Source organism: Octopus sinensis, linkage group LG1, assembly GCF_006345805.1.
Source record: "Octopus sinensis linkage group LG1, ASM634580v1, whole genome shotgun sequence".
Lineage (NCBI taxonomy): Eukaryota > Metazoa > Mollusca > Cephalopoda > Octopoda > Octopodidae > Octopus > Octopus sinensis.
Genome location: NC_042997.1, coordinates 33,221,600 through 33,244,099, shown reverse-complemented (window position 1 = coordinate 33,244,099; position 22,500 = coordinate 33,221,600). Strand labels below are relative to the sequence as shown.

The 22,500-nt window shown below is 36.3% G+C and overlaps 1 long non-coding RNA gene across 1 annotated transcript; it reads right to left on the bottom strand.

Annotated features, from left to right (window-relative positions):
• Positions 1–5,140: 5,140 nt before the first annotated feature.
• Positions 5,141–20,897, bottom strand: LOC118761293. Its single transcript, XR_004997271.1, has 3 exons — positions 20,881–20,897; positions 6,122–6,124; positions 5,141–5,414 (listed from the first exon to the last, which is right to left on the bottom strand). It is a non-coding gene; the product is annotated as an uncharacterized LOC118761293 (long non-coding RNA).
• Between the last annotated feature and the right edge of the window lie 1,603 nt (positions 20,898–22,500).

Below are 22,500 nucleotides of genomic sequence, written 5' to 3'. Positions count from 1 at the left end.
AACTATTATTGACAGAAACGTGTACTGTAGGTGAAGAACCTGGGATTTTCGAAGCAGTTGTCGGCAGTTTTCTTCTTTATCTTTGATTTTAGAACAGTTATTTACATCAACAGCGCAGTTTATCTCTATGACGGTAAATACTTGTTCTAAATATCCCAAGCAATGATATCTAGCCTGTTGCGTTTGCACTTTGTAGAAGTTTTGATGTGGATGTTTCACCAATATCCCTTATGTCAATGCTTATGTATGTACGAAGTAGCTGGAATGTGTTCTCTATATTTATCCTTGGGCAGTCTATTTTTCAGATGACATTAGTCATTGTTCCAATGACCATTTCGTGTCACATTGGGAGTTATACCTTGATGGCATTGTCGAGCAGCTGCTAATAACGTGTCTTCAACAGAAATGCCACATAATTGTATTTTCCATTGCATTTTGGGTTTCCAAAGGCTTCACTGTCTTTTTTGCTTATTTAACATTTTACAGCAACATCCTACTCTTGGATTGCAGACGATAGCCTGCGAAATGTAAAGTGATGTAGTGGTCACGAGTCTAAGAAAGGTTGCACTTCATGCCGAATTTACTCTCATTTTCAAGTCTTCGGGAAACACACATACATAACCTTTTTTGATGTACTGAGCGTTTCACATTCGAATTTTCATGAGGTGATTGAGATATGTTAGTTCAGCTGTTTTCAGATTGTAAGGGAACTAGTGCTCACAAGCAAAATGTTGCTCTCTTCGCTTTTCAGTACAAGGTTCATACATATATTTGCAGCTATTGTTTGGCAGGCACCGTTTGAGAGATGTTATATGACATTCGAAGGTTGTCTTCATTGATCTCAAGCCTTTATTCCATCCATCTTTTCTTATGCAGAGCCTGTCAATATCTCTGTTTCTGTTGAAGTTTCCACCTGACGTCGGGATCTTGTAGGTTTTAAAATCTATGGAGTGTATTTCCTCTACAAGCTAATCAAGCATTCCAAATGTTGGTGTCAGAACTGGTACTGAAAATGCATTATGAGTTATTGTCTTGTTGTCAGAGGAGAGTTCCGACCACCGTATTTTTCTAAATCGGGTATAATATTCTCGGGTCTATCTATCTTTATTAACAGCACACTTCGTGTGATATATTTTTTATCAATACCAAGGTATTTGTAGCTTTCTTTAAGTGGAACCGGAGAAATAATGAGACCGTTGGTGCACAGGTTTCAAGTTTAGGGGTTTGGTAATTTTCCACGTTTAACAAACGAACACTTGTTTTGAAAAAAATCCCAATCTTTTGTCAGTTGAAAAAGTTGCTTTTAAATCCAGCTGTATCTCTTTACTCTTTTACTCTTTTACTTGTTTCAGTCATTTGACTGCGGCCATGCTGGAGCACCGCCTTTAGTCGAGCAACTCGACCCCGGGACTTATCCTTTTGTAAGCCCAGTACTTATTCTATCGGTCTCTTTTGCCGAACCGCTAAGTGTATGTTGGCATTGTAAACACTTTTAGTATAAATTTTAGTCCACAAACAAATTACGGGTTACACTGGTATCTCTAGCCATTGCAGACCTTAGCTTCTGGATTTTTGTAATAGAAGCGATAATGAATTTAATGCCAAAATAAACAGAATTACAGAAAGATTATATCCTTAGAATATTCCCAGTGGAATATTTAAAACATCAGAGCAGAGATCAACATTCCACTCTCAGTTATGCGTGAGGATTGTTGCCTAGATCTTTAAAAGTCTCTCAATCATAAGGTAGCAGGTACATTTGCCAAGTGTAGAGACTTCAGCAACCATGAGTGAGGAATAGAGTTTGATGTATTGTAATCTAATCTAATCTAATGTATGTATGTATGTATGTATGTATGTATGTATGTATGTATGTATGTATGTATGTATGTATGTATGTATTTGTATGTATGTATGTATGTAGTATGTATGTATGTATGTATGTATTTTTGTATGTATGTATGTATGTATGTATGTATGTATGTATGTATGTATGTATCATTATAATAAAGACGTGTGGCCTAGCGGTTAATGTTGCACTCACGGTCGAGAGCTCGTGGTTTCGATTTCCGCATCAGGAGGTTTGGTGTGTTCTTGAGCAAGACATTTCATTTCACGTTGCTCTGCGATCACTTCAACATCTGACGCGTGACACGTGTCGACTTAATGGAAGGAGTGAGCTAGAGTTCAGTACAAACATTTTATCACTATAAACAAATCATCTGTGGAGGTTGTTCAGAGAAAATTGCGCAACCTTAATCTTTTGTGTACGGCAGAAGAATCCACGATGTATCGTTAAATAGTTGTCATTTAACCTCAAGCCGACTCTGAGCAAGCAAATTTGTGATCAAAGGGCATTCAAACCGTTAACACATTTCTTTCAGGAATTCTGCAACCTGTTTTCCGCCGAGGTCGATTTTGCCCGCCATCCCTTCGGAGTCGATAAAGCGAGTACCCGTTAAGTATTGGAGTCGATTTAATCGGACATACCTATTTCTGTACTACCCACAAGGGGCTAAACGCAGAGAGGACAAACAAGGACAGACAAACGGATTAAGTCGATTATATCGACCCCAGTGCGTAACTGGTACTTATTTAAACGACCCCGAAAGGATGAAAGGCAAAGTCGACCTCGCGCGGAATTTGACTCGAATGTGAAGACAGACGAAATACCGCTAAGGTTTCCGTCCGGCGTGCTAACGATTCTGCCAGCTCGCTGCCTTAATCCACATACCGCTACCTTGTGCCAAAATTTGAAACCAAAATTATCCAGTGTGATCGTTGTTTAAAACGTGGTTTCAAGGAGATATTTCTAGCATTCAAATCGAGCAAGTCAGGTAGTTGCACAGTGGATCCCTTATTGGTTGTTTATGTATGTAACAACCAGAAATACTCACACACGCTAAGGTTTTGGGCAACTCCCCTTAATTGGCCATGTACTCATCGGTAATTTGTAAAAAAAAATAACAGACAACGACCGAAAATTTTAAATGGTACCTGATGTTATTAGACATCCACATTGGCCCATGTGCCGCCGGGTGTTTTTTCTCGTGCAGCACGTGAGGCTTTTTCAAAGTTCATGAGCAGCTCGTGTTTACTGACAAAACAGAATGCTTATGCAGTGTAAGCAAGCTTAAATACTTACACCTTCTTACACAATACTATCACATCTTCATACAAAAACAAACAACGAAGAAATCAAAGCGGAAGCACGAAAGGGAGCTTCAAAACGCTATACGAAGACGAACTAAGCAACATTACTAAAAAAGAAAACAGTCTCCATTACATTAAAGAACCATAAATAACAATTCCGACAACTTATCCAAATGTAGACCTGTTAACCTCGAGCAAAACGATTTTAGTACAACCAGCCAAGCGATTTGAGATACAACATTTCGAACCAATAAGGGAATCTGTATATAGTCGTTCTATCTGCTAGAAATAGAAGTCAAATTTCCATTAAATCACATAACTGTCTTAAAGAAAGGACATATTGGATAAGGTACATGAGTTCTCTGCATACAGGAGAAAGATGGGGTGCTATTATTATAAATAAGTCTACTCGGTAAGGCTAACCAGAGGCTAAACGAGAAATGCAATTTTTTTTCTAATTTTTTTAGATCTTGATATCACAAGTTCACTTGATAACTGTCGTGATATAATTTTACATATGTAAATGCATTTTTGCCAAATCCCTTGCAAATATCACACAAGCGGATTGTATGTCATCATGCATGCTAGAAGATTCCTCCTTCCAAAGATGTGTGTGAATAAAGATGAAACAATTTTGATATTACCTTTGGTAACTTAATTCACGTATCTTATAAAGTACTAATTTTGTTCGTGCTCAACAAACAAGAAAACATATTTAGGGGCCTTAGTGTGGGCCTTTACAGAGATGACGGACTTGAACAAGCATTCAGCTAACACATCAAAATAAATGGATCAATTCAGTCTGAGATTAACTATTGGCATGAACGTAACAACGGTAAAAGAATATAATAGCCTACTCCACATATATTTAAAATCGAATTATTCCTTCTAATTGTGTCTGAAGACATTAACGTAAATCTATCCTGAGACTAAATCATATTAAATAGGATCTCAGACACTTTCATGCAGTCACTACAATACAACCTTAAATCCTCACGAGAAACAATTAATAACCACTTTTAAAAGACGGATGTAATATGATACAACCCACCATATGAAATCACTGATGAAACAAATGTAATGAGAAACTGTCTTTCTCTCTCACTGAGAAACATTTTATAAATACCCGCAGAGGGAGAAGATATGAAGTCGCTCAACCTACAAGAAATAATAACCGTAACTTCCTCAGATAATATACGTTTTTAGAAAAAGGGAGGTCGCTTTCGATGAATAGGGTTGTTAACATGTAGAATGCTCCCCTGGGTATTTTATCTCAGGTCACTTGTTGACACTCATAATCAGCATCACTACTTTATCTCTCTCTCTTTCTCTCTCTCGATATATAATAATTATAATAATAATAATAATAATAATAATAATAATAATAATAATAATAATAAAGTATATATATAAACATATATACACACACATATATGAATACAGGACGTCCAGGAGTAGATAGACAGCCGACAACTGATGAAAGGTCCTTTCTGTGTTAGTAAAAATTTCTAAAATATTTATTACCCTGATATTATTAATTATGTATAATGATTTCTGGAAGATTCGTTCGAAGAAATTGCCGGCATCTTTTTGCTGCAAAAAAAAAAAACTGCGCTTGTGCGGTGGATTTGAAAAAATTAAAATGTATAAGCAAGAGGCACATGCTGGATTGGCCTCGTGTTTATATGCTTAATTTGGTGTACCTGTTGACGAAGACTTCGCCTAGCAAATTATTTTATTTGCTAAAGTAAGTCAGAAACCATGACAATTGCACTGGTATGGTCATGTGATGCATATGGACAATGACAGCTGTGTAAAGAAGTGTTGATCTCTAACTGTGGTGGGAACCTGTGGTAGAGGTAGACCAAGGAAGACATGGGACAAGGTGGTGAAGCATGATCTTTGAACTTTGGTCCTCAAAGAGGTAATGACTAGTGACCAAGACCTTTGACGATATGGTGTGCTTGAGAAGACCCCTCAAGCCAAGTGAAGTTGTAATTGTGGTTGATGGTGGTGTCATGTAACTGGCACCTGTGCCAGTGGCACATAAAAAGCACCTTTCAAGCATTGGGGCTCACAGAGGCAAAGTGGCTGAGCTCCTTTTGAATGTTGTGCATCATGGAGGCAATGAACAAGACCTTTAGCATTATGTCATGCTTGAGAATAAGACTCATCAAGACAAGTAAAATCGCAGTTATAGAAAAATTGGTGTCAGGCAAATGGCACCTGTGCTGGTGGCACGTAAAAGCACCCATTACACTCTCAGAAACCATGCCAAATCAGACTGGAGTTTGGTGCAGCCTACCAGCTTGCCAGCCCTGGTCACAACATCCAGCATGGACAACAGATGTTAAATGATGATGATTATGATATATATATATATATATATATATATATACATATATATATATATATATATATATATATATGGCGGTGCCCCAGCATGGCCACAGTTGTGAGCTGAAACTAGATAAAATAAAAAATATATATATATACATATATATGAAAATAATGTTTCTAATAGTGTATTTCAAAGTAGATAACACTATAAATTAAAACATGTAAATATTGGGTTAAAAAACCTTTGGATAGGAAAATTCAAAGGCTGACATAATATATATTCACAAACACACACATATACACATATACATATGTATTGTGTCTGCAAGTAGTAGTCAAAGAAAGTTATGAATATTGAATATGTCAAGTAGAGTAAATGTATTATTATATCACTGAGATGCACGTGTGTGTGTATGTATGTGTACGTGTGTGTGTGTGTGTATGTGCTCATAAGTATATGTATGTATATAAGAAAGCTATGTTGTAGTGAGAATTCTTTGTTTCACAAATGTTTTTCTTATTTTTTAAATTACTTTTATTCTGTTTATTTATTTTTTTTTTGCTGTATTAAGTTTCACATTATATACCACTGCATATTTTGTGTATCTAAGCAGACAACTGGTGCCACCTTCTCTCTACCATTATTTATTCACAAGTTTCATGAATGTCTTTGAAAACATGTCATAAAAATTCTTGCTTTTCTCTTCTTTCTCTTAGTTATAAGACACATAAGACAAGCACTGAAAATAAACGGCATTTGGTTAGTTGGAATAACATAGTGTTCATTAAAGGAGCTGTTTCATTTAATTATTAGACAATTATTGTGCTGTCTCTTTCAACATTATTGAAAGAAATAGTTCAGTACAGCTTTACTTTTTATTTATTTAAATTTTACGATGAAGATTGTTTCAGTTGAAATCAGTACACAAGGTTATTCTTAGCAGAGTTAGATCATTCCATTAACCCTCCACTTACAAGTACTTTAAGTACTTATTTGCTAAATCCAGTTCTTAGTCAAAGAATGAATAAGTAAATAATGATTTACTTTCACTGTGTATAAGGACCATTTTAGAGAAAAGACAATTTAGTTAATGGAATCAACCCTAGTACATTTGTGCTACTTATTTTCAGGGTCAATAAAATGAGTACCAGTTGAGTACTGGGAGCGATATAATCCACCAGGCCCCTCCCCAAAAATTTCAGGCCTTGTGTTTATAGTAGAAAGGATTATTTTTATTATTACTAGCAGTATTGCCCAGCGCTGCTCGGGTTTGTTTCAACACTTTAGAATTGGAATTTCTAAAAAGTAAAAATTTTGCATTATGTAGCTTGTTATTCTCTTAAAGTGAACATTTTTCTGGTTGAAATACTCCGAAAAATGGTGACACAGCAGTCAAAAAATCGTAAAAAATAGGGATTTTCATAGAAAAAAAGCACCTTTTTAATGTAAATAATTTTTGGTGTTAACATGGTCTGATTTGAATTTTTTCTTCTATGGAAGGAAGAATAAGCCTTCTATCATACTCTCAATTTTGGTCAACTTGCGCCGCAGGGTCTCGGAGGAGATAGTGTTAGTTGAAGGTTACCAAACCTGCCATATACAGACAACTTCAGCTTTATATATATAGAGAGATTTAGTGAGCAGGCAGACTCTTTAATATGCTAGACAAAATGCTTAGCAGCATTTCGTCTGTCTTTATGTTGAGAGTTCCAATTCCACCAATGTCAACTTTACCTTTCATCACTTTAGAATGAAGGAAATAAATGCCAGTTGAGAACTGGGGTTGAAGTAGTCAATTATACCAAGCCTCCTCCCCATCAAAATTTCAGGCCATTTGCCTATACTCTTTACTCTTTTACTCTTTTACTTGTTTCAGTCATTTGACTGCAGCCATGCTGGAGCACCGCCTTTAATCGAGCAACTCGACCCCGGGACTTATTCTTTTGTAAGCCCAGTACTTATTCTATTGGGCTCTTTTGACGAACTGTTAAGTAACAGGGACATAAACACACCAGCATCGGTTGTCAAGCAATGCTAGGGGGCAAACACAGACACACAAACACACACTCGCATATATATACATGTATATACGACGGGCTTCTTTCAGTTTCCGTCTACCAAATCCACTCACAAGGCTTTGGTCGGCCCGAGGCTATAGTAGAAGACACTTGCCCAAGGTGCCACGCAGTGGGACTGAACCCGGAACCATGTGGCTGGTAAACAAGCTACTTACCACACAGCCACTCCTGCGCCTATAGTAGAAAGGTTTATCATAAGTAGTATTTGCAGTAATAGTAGTTGTAGTAGTAGTAGTAATAATAAATAGTAGCAGCAGCGGCAGTTATAACAATAGTAGAGTGGTAGTAGTAGCAAGAGCGGTAGTAATAACTGTGGTGTCATTACAAACAAACAAACAAAACAAAACAAAAAAAAACAGAATAACAAAAAATTGAAAGAATAATTGTATTTATTAATCCTAATCCAGTTGTATGTAATGGTAGTAGTGATTCAAAGTCGGTCAGAGGAAAACTAAAAATAAATATTGCCGTATTCAAATGTCTATATATCTTTATATAATGCATTGATTGGGAGTGTAGCTGGTTGCATTTCAACAAAACATCATATTTCAGTCATCATTGATACGAGGAAGGAGGAAATCCGAGAGGAATATGCAATGTGTGTGTGTGTGTGTGTGTGCGTGTGTGTGTGTATACACACACATATATGTACACATACACATATATATGCACAGATGAACATATATATACATATAATATATACATATACTTATATATACATACATATATCTATATATATACACATATATATACACATACATATATATACACATATATATATATACACATATATACATATACACATACATTCATACATATTACATATTTATATATATATGAATGCATAAGCATATATACATATATAAAAATATGTAATATAATACATTTATGTATATATATATATCATATGAATATACACACACACACACATACACACAGACATATACATGTGTGTGTGTGTGTTTGTGTTTGTGTTTTCTCCCTACCTTATGACAACTAACGCAGGATGAAGTCCCCATAATTTAGTGGTTTAGCAATAGAGACCAGTAGAATAAATATCAAACTTAACCCTTTAGCATTTAAACCAGTCATATCCAGCCAAAATACTCTCCCTGACCAGATCCTGCCTTTCACACCTACCCTACAATGTCAGTGTAAAATACACAATCATATCATTGAAATCTCAGACCTATGAGAAAAATGCGAATAAATAATCATTACATTTGACAGAGTAATCTGAATGTTAAAAGGTTAAATTGGGATTCAATTTGTTTGACAAAAACTCTTTAAGGCAATATCCCAGCATGGCCACAGTACAATGTGTGAAACAAATTGAGTATCAACAGAGGTGTTATAATAAAGATAGAGTAAAGTTTAATTCTAGTTTGTGAAAAGTATTAGCTAGATCATTAAAAGTGCTGATGTGTTATATGAAGTCTATCTTGACCTATTCATAAGAAAAATAATGAATTAAGACTCCAATAAAGTGTTTAAAAGATCAATAAAAACAATTAGATGAAGTAAGAAGAAACATTAAAGGTAGACATAATGCTGGCTCCTTCTCAACCATTCTTTAAAATACATTCTTCTTTTCTTTACTTAACTCATTTTGTTTTTATCTTCATAATAATAACCATTCAATTAATACTATATTCTATTATGCTATTCTGTATTCTTGCCCATTGAACTATAATCAATTATCCTATTTTATTTAATTATATTTCACCTAATTACATTTTACATATTATATCCTCCCCATCAATTATATTTATGTTAAAATCCTCAGTATCATCACATTTGATCTATCTTTATTTTTACCATTAATATATCTTCTAACCTCATCTAATCATTTTTTAATTGATTCTTTAATACGTTATCAAAGTTTTAATTCCTTATTTACTTTCCTATCAATAGATCAAGATTTACCCTTCAGCACTTGTAGTTACATATCTGGCCTATTTATTTCTAAAACTACTCCAAGATTTTTCTTTATTATTATAATATCTATCTATCTATCTATCTATCTATCTATCTATCTATCTATCTATCTATCTATCTATCTATCTATCTATCTATCTATCTATCTATCTATCTATCTATCTATCTAACTATCTATCTGTGTGTGTGTGTGTGTGTGTATGTGTGTGTGTGTGTGTGTGTGTGTACTATTTTCATCCCCATTGAATATTTCTTCTGCTCTGCCAATTTCATCCAAAATTTATCCTTACCCCTTCTGGTTCCTCATGTACTAAGCTCAAACCCTACTGAGGCCAACATTGCCTTTCATCTAAATTAATAACTTTCAAATAAATAATTGTAGAGTTATGTACATTAATTATCGTCATTATCATCATCATCATCATTTAACACTGGAAGGCTACACCAGACTCCAGTCTGATGTGGCATGATGCCCTACAGCTGGATGCCCTTCCTAATGCCAACCACACCAAGACTGTAATGAGTACTTTTACATGCCACCAATTGGGTGCCATTTGCATGACACCAGGGTGTCTTTACGTGCCACCAGCACAGGTGCCAATTTGTGTGACACCGGTGTTTGTTACAACTGTGATTTTGCACAGCTTGATGGGTCTTCTCAAGCATGACATAATGCCAAAAGTCTTGGTCATTGCTTCTGTGAAGCCTAACACTCGAAAGGAACTCAGCCACCTTGCCTCCGTGAGGCCCATATATATATAAATGCATGCATAGAGTCATAACTGGCCTGAAAATCCTGTGCATCCACAGGTGAAACTCAGAGTAGCAAGGGACAGACTTGACCCAAATAATGTGTGTTTTTGTGTGTGTGTGTGTGTGTGAAGGTGTGTGGCCTATTAGTTAGGATGTTGCACTCAATATCTTGCAATCATGGTTTCAATTCATAGACCAGTTGTGTATTGTGTTCTTAAGCAAAACACTTTATTTCATGTTGCTCCCATCCACCCAGCTATGAGTAGCCCTGCAATGGACTGGTGTCTTATCCAGGGGAATGTTTGCCTGCCTGCTTGCGTAGCCCATGAGGTGGAAACAAGGTGAGGAAGCACATTGTGAGCAGCAATGTACAACACCCAATAATCTGGTTAAATCAGTAATACAGTGATCATCATCATCATCATCATCATCATCGTTTAATGTCCGTTCTCCATGCTAACATGGGTTGGACAGTTCGACCGGGGATCTGGGAAGCCAGAAGGCTGCACCAGGCTCCAGTCTTATCTGGCAATGTTTCTATTTTCTCACTTGCTGTTTGTTGATGTCATTGATGACTATCCCACTTTATAGTCATATAGCTTTCTGTCCTAAGCTGCCATGGTCCACTTGTGATATCAAAATTTCATCTCCTCATGTTGTGTTTAAGCATATCTTTGCATCTCTATTAGGATCTACTCTGGCTCCTTGTATTGCTAACCAGCTGTGAATAGAGTATTTCTTTTAATAATTGGTTTGTTTCCATTATGTGGACATGTTGAAGGCAGCGAAGTGTCTTCTGCTATAGCCTCGGGCCAAACAAACCCTTGTGAATGGATTTGGTAGATGGAAACTGAAAGAAGCCCATCACATATGTGTGTGTGTGTGTTTGTATATCTGTGTTTGTCCCCTCACCATCGCTTGACGACCGATGTCGGTGTGCTTACATCCCCGTAACTTAGTGACTTGGCAAAAGAGACCGATAGAATAAGTACTAGGCTTACAAAGAATAAGTCCTGGAGTCTATTTGTTCAACTAAAGGTGGTGCTCCAGCGTGGCCACAGTCAAAATGACTGAAGCAAATAAAAGAATAAAAGAATAAACAATACAAACAGACATACAAATATAACAAATAAATAAATGCACACACACACACACACACACACACACAACTATAAATGAAATATTAAATAGTTTTGCTATTCTGCTATTCATAATTCAGGTACTGTCTCTTTTCAATGAGAAAGATTTTAAAGTCTGTATTCAAAAATCCCAATTCCAAATATAGACCAGCATAATATTCTTACTTTATATGTGCATTTTTAATCTTTAAAGAAAATAACAATTTCAATATTTTATTATCAGGTGTCAGTATTTGGACTGTAAATTTCCAAAGAGTTCAATCAACAACACCTACATCATTTCTTTACCTGACTGTTTTATATATATATATTTTTTTCAGTTTCTTCTACTCTTGTTCAACATCAAATGTCTGCATTTTTCTTTGTCATCGTAATCTTTCATCACTATCTCCTGGTTCATGTAGTTGTCTCTTTAGATAATTTCTTTCAGTCTTTTTAAATGTCATGTCACTAAAACAAGCTGATGCATGTTATACTATTTGTGTAGAACAACTTTTCACTTTTCCTACTCATTCATTTTCTCTTCTTCTCTCTTTTTGGTGCTATGTATGTTTATAACCATTATTGAAAATTCTTGCCTTCACAAACCTGTAATTATTTCCCATTATGTTTTAAGTTCAAGTTCTACCAAAGTCAATAGTATCAATCATCTGGCTGAGTTTCATAAAATAGTGTACCAGTCTCATAGTTGGGGTTGATTAACCCTTAAACATTCAGCTTTCTCTGTCAAATGTAATGCTTATTTATTCATATAGGTATCAATTAATTATGCATTGCCCTGTAGCTTTGATATTTTAATGACATGATAGTTTATGATTAGAATAATATTGTAAGGTAAGTGTGAGAAGCTAAATCTGGTCACTTTGAAGATAAAGCAGGTAGATTATTTTAGCTGAATGTGATTTTTTTTTTAATGTTAAGGGGTTAAATCACCTGATTCCACTTTGGGACTAAAAAAAATTTATAGCTTACAACCAAGTTTGAAATCTTTATTAGAATTATTATTATGAGCTGGCAGAATCGTTAGCACACTGGACGAAATGCTTAGCGGTATTTCTTCAGCTGTTACGTTCTGAGTTCAAATTCCGCCATGGTCGACTTTGCCTTTCATCCTTTTGGGGTTGATTAAATAAGTACCAGTTACGCACTGGGGTCGATATAATTGACTTAATCCGTTTGTCTGTCCTTGTTTGTACCCTTTATGTTTAACCCTTTGTGGGCAATAAAGAAATTATTATTATATTATTATATTATTATTATTATTATTATTATTATTATTATTATTATTATTATTATTATTATGGTAGAATGAGGCAGCAAGCTGGCAGAATCATTAGCACACCAGGCAAAATGCTTAGCAGCATTTTGTCTGCTGCCACACTTTGAGTTGATTCCGCTGAAGTTGACTTCGCCCTTCATCTTTTCAGGGTCAATAAATTAAGTACCAGTGAAACACTGGGGCCAATTCAGTTGACTACTTCCCTCCCCCAAAATTTCAGGCCTTGTGTCTATACTAGAAAGGATTATTATTCTTTTCTACCCTAGGCACAAGGCCCGAAACTTTTTGGGAGGGGTCCAGTCAATTAGATTGACCCAGTATGCAACTGATACTTAATTTATCGACTCCAAAAGGATGAAAGGCAAAGTCGACCTCAGCAGAATTAGAACTCAGAACATAAGGACAGATGAAATACCGTTACGCATTTTGCCAAGCATGCTAACATTTCTGCCAGCTTGCAGCCTTAATGAATGATTATTATTCTTTTCTACTCTAGGCACAAAGCCTGAAATTTTGGGGAGGGAGGGCAAGTCAATTAGATTGACCCAGTATGCAACTGGTACTTAATTTATCAACCCTGAAAGGATGAAAGGCAAAGTCGACCTCGGTGGAATTTGAACACAGAATGTAAAGACAGACAAAAGAGAAAGGATTATTATTTCGGCAAAATTGATAAAGCACCAGATAAAATACCTTGCTGCATTTAGTTCTCTTTATGTTCTGAGTTCAAGTACTACTACAGTCAACTTTATTTTTCATCCTCCCTGGGTTGTTGAAATAAAGTACTGGGATTAATATAATCCATTGTTTACTCTTGCAGGGTTTATGGTTTTGTGCTTATGATAGAATTGATTATTGTCATATCTATTAAATTCATTATATATAAGAAATCATTAATATAATATGTTCATTGCATTGCCTGTATGTATCTTAATAAAGAATTACTCATGGTTTTCAAGCAATGGCTCTGATTATAGTAAGTGGTATTCAAATATCCTACTGAATCTAAATTTAGCTTATATTTTGCCTGTCAAAGTGTAAACTTGCTAGCCACCTTATTATTATCATTAATAACAGTAATAATACTTCTTTATTTAAATTAATATTGAAACTAATATAATATAATAATCCTTTCTACTGCAGGCACAAGGCCTGAAATTTTCTGGGAAATTTTCCTTTCTAGTATAGACTAGTTAATTACATTGACCACAGGGTTTCACTGATACTTATTTTATTGACCCTGAAAGGATGAAAGGTAAAGTCGACAAGGTCGGAATTTGAACTCAGAACATAAAGACGGATGAAATATTGTTAAGCATTTCACTTGGCACGCTAACAATTTTGCCAGCTCACTGCCTTATTTAATATAATATGATAATAAGATCATCTCTATTAATTATTAGCTGATAAATAGGTATCACTGTGATTTAAGATACATGCTTGTGTGTGTGTGCACGCGTATATGCACACATGTATGTATATATGTACATATTTATATATGTATGTATGTATGTATGTATGTGTGTGTGTGTGTTTGTGTGTGTGTATGAATGTATGTATGTATGTATGCATGCATGCATGTATGTATGTATGTATGCATGCATGTATGTATGTACGTATGTACATATGTATGTATGTATGTATGCATGCACGTATGTATGTATGTATGTATGTATATATGTATGTATGCATGTATGTATGCATGTATGTATGCATCTATGTATGTATGTATGTATGTATGTATGTATGTATGTATGTATGCATGCATGAATGTATGACAAACAAGTAAAAGTATGAAATAAGAAATAAAGGAATATGTGCTGTGTAAGAATGCCCTAATTATATATATATATATATCAGTTTTAGTATTATTGCTATTATCTGGAACATGTCTTTATCTCTTCTTAAATGTAATCTGTCAAAGTCTTTACAAAAGTGGTTGTATGTTGTTCCATTTGTGCCAGTTGGAAATGGGATGATTGACACAATACTTAATTGCCATAATGTTTGCAATTCTATAGTGAAGTCAGAGTAATTTCTTAGAACCTTCCACTCACTACTGTATGATATGATTGTCATTTGATATTGCTATGGCAATTATTAATGGGCTATTGTCATATTTGTTATGGAAAACATCAAGCATTATTATGTGTCTTATCATACTCACACAAACGTGCATGCATTTGTTCACACAGACATGTGCTCTCACATGCACACAAATACATATAATGCATATTTATATACACATATGTCAACACATACACACATATATGTATGTGCCTTAATTGCTTGTGTATGTGAGCATGTACGTGTATTTACTTGAAACAATGATGGATGCCATCAAAGAGAGTTGATGGGAAGGAATAAAAGAAGGAAACAAAATCACAGCTGTTGGAAGTAAGGAGATTTCGGCAAGATTTTCTGTCAGCACTAGAAAAGGAAGTTGTATGCTATTAACATTATAGTATACAAGCATGAAAGAAAAATTTGTTTAAGGATTCTACCTTCATGAAAGTTTGCTATACAAAGGTTACTCTGGTGATGTGACAACCTTAAGTAACAGCAAAATCACAATAATACATAAAATCCAGTAATTTTGCTTGTATTACATCCAGGATATTTTCCACTGAAATATCAAATATATTGACAATATATTATAGCAAGTGAGTGAAAGAAATTATTTGATTCAAGACCATATTGCGTAGCTTCTTGAGTTCATTGCCATTCATACACCCATCTGTTATCACATATATTGACATCAAAGTGGATTGTTTTACACCCACTTTCCATGCTAGCATTGATTGAATAGATTGTCACAGTCCAAATCAGTTTTTATTTAAAGTAACTGCCATTCCTAGACAAGTCAGAAGCCATATGTTGCTTCTAAATTTTATTTTCGGTTTCATTCCTATGGCTGGATGCCCTGTCTGTTATGAACCACTTCACAGAAGATACTAGGTGTGTTTTATCTTGGCACCAACACTAAAGAGGTTCTCATATCCTTGGCAAGACAAAAAGGTTTCTCTTGATACCCATGTCTCCATACATGCAGCAATCATGTTACAGAGTGTCCCGGTGGATTTTACAGTGACACCAATGCTAGCAGTAGGATTGCTTTGTACCATGTAAGATTACAGAATTCTTGCATGATGTGCATATTCCATGATCTGCATATTCAAACCTACCTACATAGCTAGGGAGGTGAATAGAGGAAAAAGTAATGGCCGAGAAGAACTATAATAGATTGGTGAATGAAAGGGAATAGAAGTGTAATGGCAGGAATAGTGTAATTAGAGAAAGAAGGTAGATGGGTTAAAATACTGATTAATAGTAATAAAGGTGGATAAATGGTTAAGAGTAAAATAATGGTTGTCAATAAGTGGCCTGAGGATGAGGGAGTGTTGACTGAAAGTATAAGAAGGTTAATGATAAATCTGTATGTACAATGTACATGTAGATCTGATGCACTCTTTTAGTTCTGATGCCTTGTGAAGGATGAGAAGTGCAAGGATGGAAGAGGTTAAATGTGGAGAGATGAGGAGGTTGAGTTACACTGGAATGATACAGAGAATAGGAGAAACGCATTTCCATCTTCAGTTATACCAGTAGTATTGTACAGTGAAAGGAAAGGAAAAGAGGAGAGAGTGATAGAGAGATGAGAGGAGATATCCAAGATAGAAGTTGACTGAAGATGTGTGTGTGTGTGTGTGTGTGTGCGTGTGTGTGCGTGTGTGTGTGTTTTATGCTTTCCAAGTCTCCATCACTATATCAATTTTAACATTTGCTGGCTTTGCTTGCATGGGTGGTCAGGTCTCCTCCTGCACTGCATGTCATCAACCGACACAGATCTTTGTCATTTCGTTCATGAAATGCAACATCTTCAGATCCCACACACACACACACACCACACACACACACACACACACACACACACACACACACATACATACACACACACACAAATATAGGCTATAACCTATATAATTGATATGTATATGCATGTGTATAAGTATGTGCATATTCGTGTGTAAGTGTGCACACACACACACACACATACAAATATACACATGTACACACACACACGCATCTCTAATTACATGAATTTGGACATTACCATTGCTCTATAAAAAACATTACAATTAATAGCATATATATAAGGTTATATTCCACTCAATAGCAAGTCATTCTGTGTCTTTCCTCGATCACAATCCACCTACACTGCTTTTCTTGGCAGCTGATCATGTACCTATGACATCTGACATGCCAGCTGCAATATTAAATCATCCCAGCTTCTCATTTCATTTGTCTCTACACCATACAAGTGAACACGCATGCATGCGTGTATGCACACACACACACACACACACACACACACACACATACACACACACTTGCTGACATACACACATTTTGTCTTTTTCTTTCTCTTTCTCTCTTCCTTTCTCTTTATCTACTCTTTCTTATTTGTTTGAGATTTACTAGTACATAAAATGTATATACAAGTGTACATAAGTCTATATGTGCAAGCTCACATATAAGCACACATACAGACATGCAAACACAAGTACGAACATATACACAGTCATACATACACCCTCAAACACCAATCCCCCCCACACACACGCATACTTATTTCTTTATTGCCCACAAGGGGCTAAACATAGAGGGGACAAACAAGGACAGACAAACGGATTAAGTCGATTATATCGACCCCAGTGTGTAACTGGTACTTAATTTATCGACCTCGAAAGGATGAAAGGCAAAGTCGACCTCGGCAGAATTTGAACTCAGAACGTAACGGCAAACGAAATACCACAAAGCATTTTGCCCAGTGTGCTAACGTTTCTGCCAGCTCGCCTCACGCACATACACACACTGGCACACACACACACACGCTTCATACATACAAAGACATTTATTTGTTTTTTTTTATTTTCCATATATTTGAATGAATATTAGTAGAGAGAAGGTACTTATATATGTACATGTGTGTATGCGTTCATGTTTGCTCTTGTTTTGACATCATGCGATGGTTGTAGACGAGCATCACTGTCATACACATGAAATTGTTTGCCTCCAGTCTTTTGTGGGAAATGTCTGGCCATGTGGAGATATAACCTCGTTTAGAAAGGCATGAGAGTTAATGACAGAAAGGGCATTGGGTTATAGAAAGTCTCCCTCAACAAATTCCTTCTGGTCCATGCAAGCATGGAAAAATACTAAGTGGTCAAGATGATGATAATGATATGCGCACACACACACACACACTCACACACATGCATGCACACACATACATACACACACATATGTATATATATGTATGTGTGTGTGTGTGTATATATATATATACACACACATGCATATATGGGTACAGGACATCAAAAAATGTGGAACACAATGAGAAACGAAAACATAAAAACAAAAGCATAAAAACAAACTTATTTTTCATGCAATGAAAAAAAACAGAGTACAAGACATACAACATAAAGAATATTCCCCTTCTTCAGTTGTCCTTGTTTCAATTACTCCACATTTCGAAGGTAAGGACAAGATGTGATTTCATTGAAACAGTCCTTCCTGAAAAGCAAATTAAATAAAATTTGGGTATTTGCGGAGGGTAAAAGTGGTAACAAGAACAGGACTGTGAGAACAAAACAGTAAAAACAATAAAAAAGTAAAAACAGTAAAAGACAGAACAATGGGAACAAAACAGTAAAAACAAATGTTAAGGGCTGTTAAGCCAAGACAATGTTATAAAATAGATGAATATATCATTGCTAACATTTTAATCAAAAATCAAAATCGATCAACATGAATGGAAATTGTAGCTGTGATACCAGTGCCGGTGGCACATAAGAGAACCATCCAAACATGGCCGTTGCCAGCGCCGCCCCGACTGGCTTCCGTGCCAGTGGCACATAAAAAGCACCATCCGATCGTGGCCGTTTGCCAGCCTCATCTGGCACCTGTGCCGGTGGCACATAAAAAGCACTCACTACACTCATGGAGTGGTTGGTGTTAGGAAGGGCATCCAGCCGTAGAAACATTGCCAGATCAGACTGGGCCTGGTGCAGCCTTCTGGCTTCCCAGACCCCAGTTACACCGTCCAACCCATGCCAGCATGGAAAGCAGACGCTAAACGATGATGATGATGATCATCATCATCAAAAATACTCATAAAACAATGTACAACATGTACCACACCTAACCACTAATTCATAGCTTAATCAGAATATATTACAATAACACAGAATGAAAGATTTGCTTGGCATGAAACCATAAAGTTGCAAACCACAGAATATAATTCAGACAACTAATGAAATATACAAATTTCAGTGTAAACATGAAGATTGCAAGCTTTGTGACTTGAACTGTTACACTGGACACACTTTCTCTTTGGTTGACCAAGCATTTACAACAAGGACCAATCACAATTCAATACATTTAACAAAATAGAGTTAATAGAAAAACAGTAGATGGTAGCACTGCAGTTTTATATAAATTATATAAAAATGAGAAAAATAACTATGGAAGCTTTATGAAGAGTAAAATACAAACCAAAATCACCGTACAGACACATCACGTGAAAAATAAATCATTAAAATCAACAAGAACTTACCATTCTAAGAACTTTTAAATCTGTTGTTGATGATTTTATAAATTATAACAATATTCCCATGATGCTTTGCAAATTACTTCAAAGCAGGCAAATAGCATGCTTTTTTATTAGCATCACTTCATTCTGATGATGAGACTGTGAATGTATTATTATTGGACTAATGAGGTAATTTGAAAAAAAAACCTTTCATCAAACAGATCAAACATGAACACAATCATCACCACCATCATCATCATCATCATTTTTAGGTCCACTTTTCATGGTAACATGAGTTGGACGGGCCATAGCAGTCTGAGTCCTTCCTTATTGGGAGCTACTGCTGTCATAGTCTTGTCTCATGCATGCCGTTCTGTCTTGGTTTCAACAGCTGGATGTCCTTTCAGTTGCCAACCGCTTTACAGAGTGAACTTGTAGCAATTTCTCATGACACCAACATTAGAGAGTTGAATAAACAAACTCTCAGCAGGACAGAATTAAAAGAACCTCACAACCATGCTTTCTCTGCTTGCTTGCCACCCAGCTTTACAAATAACAGGTAACAAGGGACGGTGTCATGTCCTTAGTGAAACAGGATTATGGGATATCCCTATCATACTATCATGTCTTAAATTTAACATTTTTGAATGAAAAGCTGTTATTCCACTTTACACATACACACACATAAAATGTATGTACATCTCATATATGTGTGTATTTGTATAGCTATACACACATACACACACATACCACCCCACACATAAGATGTAGGTATATCTAACATAAGTATGTGTACCTGTACATAAATACATACATATACACACATAGACACACATGCACACACATACCCACCTACATAGATACATAGTTTATCAAAAGTTTACTATTTAAGTATATATAAGCATGTCTAGATATTCAACTATAAAAAAAAACACGATTTTCCGTGATTGTGGCCAGTACCGCCTGACTGGCCCTCATGCCGGTGGCACGTAAAAGCACCCACTACACTCTCGGAGTGGTTGGCGTTAGGAAGGGCATCCAGCTGTAGAAACTCTGCCAAATATATTTTATATATATATATATATATATTAAATCAAGATTGGAGCTTGGTGCAGCCATCTGGTTCGCCAGTCCTCAGTCAAATCGTCCAACCCATGCTAGCATGGAAAGCGGACATTAAACGATGATGATGATGGTGATGGTGATGATGATGATGATGATGATAATGATGATGCGTGAAAATATATACATAAAGCAAAACATACAAATATGCATGTGTACATACATACATACATACATACAAAAATATCCTGTTGATGTTGTTGAAATTCCAAATTCTTGGATCTAGGTTAGAAACTGGCTCTTTCTCTCTTGACAAGAAATCTTGAAATAAAACTGAATAATGACATACATGCATGGTGAATGCTCCATTTTCACAATTGATTATCATCTCCTTTTGCATTCTCATTATCAACAGCATTTCTAACTTTCCATCCATGACCTCTCAGATGACTATTCAGTCCTGCTGCACATCTGCATGGTTTGAAGCATAGGCAACATACATACATACAGTTTCTAATTATATATGCACCCACTACACTCACGGAGTGGTTGGCATTAGGAAGGGCATCCAGCTGTAGAAACACTGCCAGATCAGACTGGGGCCTGGTGCAGCCTCCTGGCTTCGCAGACCCTGTCGAACCGTCCAACCCATGCTAGCATGGAAAACGGATGTTAAAGGATGATGATGATGATGATTTGCACATGTCTTGACATGCAAGTATATGAATGAGAAAATATATATAAAAAAAAACACACAAATTTGCTCACGCACTGACACCAAATACTGCACACATACAAACAGGTACAAATACTCTTTTGGTTTTTTTTATTTAAAATTCCAATGAAGGAGCCTTGGATCTGGGTTAGAAACTGAATCTTTCTCCCACTGGCAAGAAATCTAGAAATAAAACAAAATGATAACATACATACACACACAGGAGTGGCTGTGTGGTAAGTAGCTTGCTAACCAACCACATGGTTCCGGGTTCAGTCCCACTGCGTGGCATCTTGGGCAAGTGTCTTCTGCTATAGCCTCGGGCCGACCAAAGCCTTGTGAGTGGATTTGGTAGACGGAAACTGAAAGAAGCCTGTCGTATATATGTATATATATATGTGTGTGTGTATGTTTGTGTGTCTGTGTTTGTCCCCCTAGTATTGCTTGACAACCGATGCTGGTGTGTTTACGTCCCTGTAACCCTAGCGGTTCGGCAAGAGAGACCAATAGAATAAGTACTGGGCTTACAAAGAATAAGTCCCGGGGTCGATTTGCTCGACTAAAGGCGGTGCTCCAGCATGGCCGCAGTCAAATGACTGAAACAAGTAAAAGAGTAAGAAGAGTAAAGAGTATACACACTGCTCAACTTTAAATAAATGTTAGTCCACTCTACCAAACAGTACCAAGAACTCTTCATGTTTTTTTGCTTTATTGCAACTGACACCATTGAGGATCATCTCTCTCTCTCTCTCTCTCCCTGTCTCTCTCCTCTCTCTCTCTCTCTCTCCCTCCCACCCTCTCTCTCTCTCTCTCCTCTCTCTCTCTCTCCTCTCTCTCTCTCCTCTCTCTCTCTCTCTCTCTCTCTCTCTCTCTCTCTCTCAAGGTTTCCATATAGCAAATTTTCCTTACAGGCTATTGGTCAATTTGAAGTTACAGTTGGAGACATCTGCCCTAGAATTCTCCTGCTGAGAAATCAAACTTGGAACCCCCTGGTTACCAAATGAACTTTATTACCCCACAGCCATACACACACCAACGTTTGTTTGCTCAGTCTGTTGTTTTTCAATTGTGAGCTCCATCAGCCACCGATTCTGTCTTATCTTAACCTTCTTAGCTTGATATCTTAGTATGATACCCACTTTTATTTTAGCTATAATACACTTGAAGCAGGATCTATTTCAATCAGTTGCTATTTGCACACATTTATTTGCACACACACACACACCTACACACACACACACACACCTACACCTACACTTACACCTACACACACAGACACACACATACACATACACACACACCTACACATACACACACATACACATACACATACGCACACATACACATACACCTACACCTACACACACATACACACACACACCTACACACACACACATACATACACACACATACACACACACACACCACACACACACACTCACACATG